This window comes from Cynoglossus semilaevis, chromosome 15 (genome assembly GCF_000523025.1).
Source record: "Cynoglossus semilaevis isolate Cse_v1.0 chromosome 15, Cse_v1.0, whole genome shotgun sequence".
Lineage (NCBI taxonomy): Eukaryota > Metazoa > Chordata > Actinopteri > Pleuronectiformes > Cynoglossidae > Cynoglossus > Cynoglossus semilaevis.
Window position 1 is genome coordinate 16,146,191 of NC_024321.1, and position 998 is coordinate 16,147,188.

The window sequence follows — 998 nt, forward strand, 5'->3', positions numbered from 1 at the left end:
ATTAGCTACACACATTCCCATCAGTGAACAGTGCTGTGTTTCACCCAGGGGGCTTAAATCAATGGTGGGAATCAATGGGAACTTCATTGGATTTACAGTGAAGGAACATGGAAAGTCAAAGTGTGGATTTGGAGGAGGGTGAGCAGCGAAACTGGCCGACTATAGAAGACGTCATGAGAAATGTTCACCTAGAGATTGTGGTTTGTGAGGCCAGTGGTCATTGTGTTTTTAATTGCAGTGGAAAGAGGAAGAAAAAAGTTCAGAAATTAAAACGCTAGTAAAGAAAACAATGACAAAGAAACAAAAACGAAAACATAGAATCTAATAAAAGCCATCGCACGGATGTGAGGTCATTGGTTTTAAAGTGTGCCAGAAATCAAGTCTCTTCTCATTGATCTATCTCTATTAATCATGATCAATTAGAATTAATTGAGAAAGACACATAACAGCCTGTAGAAGCATGTCTAATCCACAATAATATAATTATGAATATGGAAAAAATGTCATGAGAAATATGCAAAAGGTGGCTTGTGGAACGCGTCAAGAGTTGCTTTCAAAACCTAGGTGGCAGACTTGTCCCATTGAAATCCATTTGCTAGTGTCTGTAGCCCCGTCCTGTGTGTGTAAATTACCACATGCGTATTTACCTTGTAAAAAGACACCATACTTGGATGGATGATGGAATAATTGGACGTGTTGAGTAATTCCACAAATCAATTATGACAGCCCTAAAATAAATGATGTATCACATGTGTTTACAAAAACCGTTCAGACAGGTGTGGAAGAAATCTCTAGAATAGTATTATTTACGTACACATGTGATCCAGGTTGTAACTGCTGCTGCTAAACTGGACCCACCTCAGGTCCATTTCAGCCCTGAAGCGTTGCCAGCTCCCTCTGCAGGTTGATGTTCCAGTCCAGTAGGATCTTAGGAGCGTTGGCTCATGTCTACCTCGTGTTGCTCTCTCTTTAATTTCCTGTTGATGTGGCTCACAGAT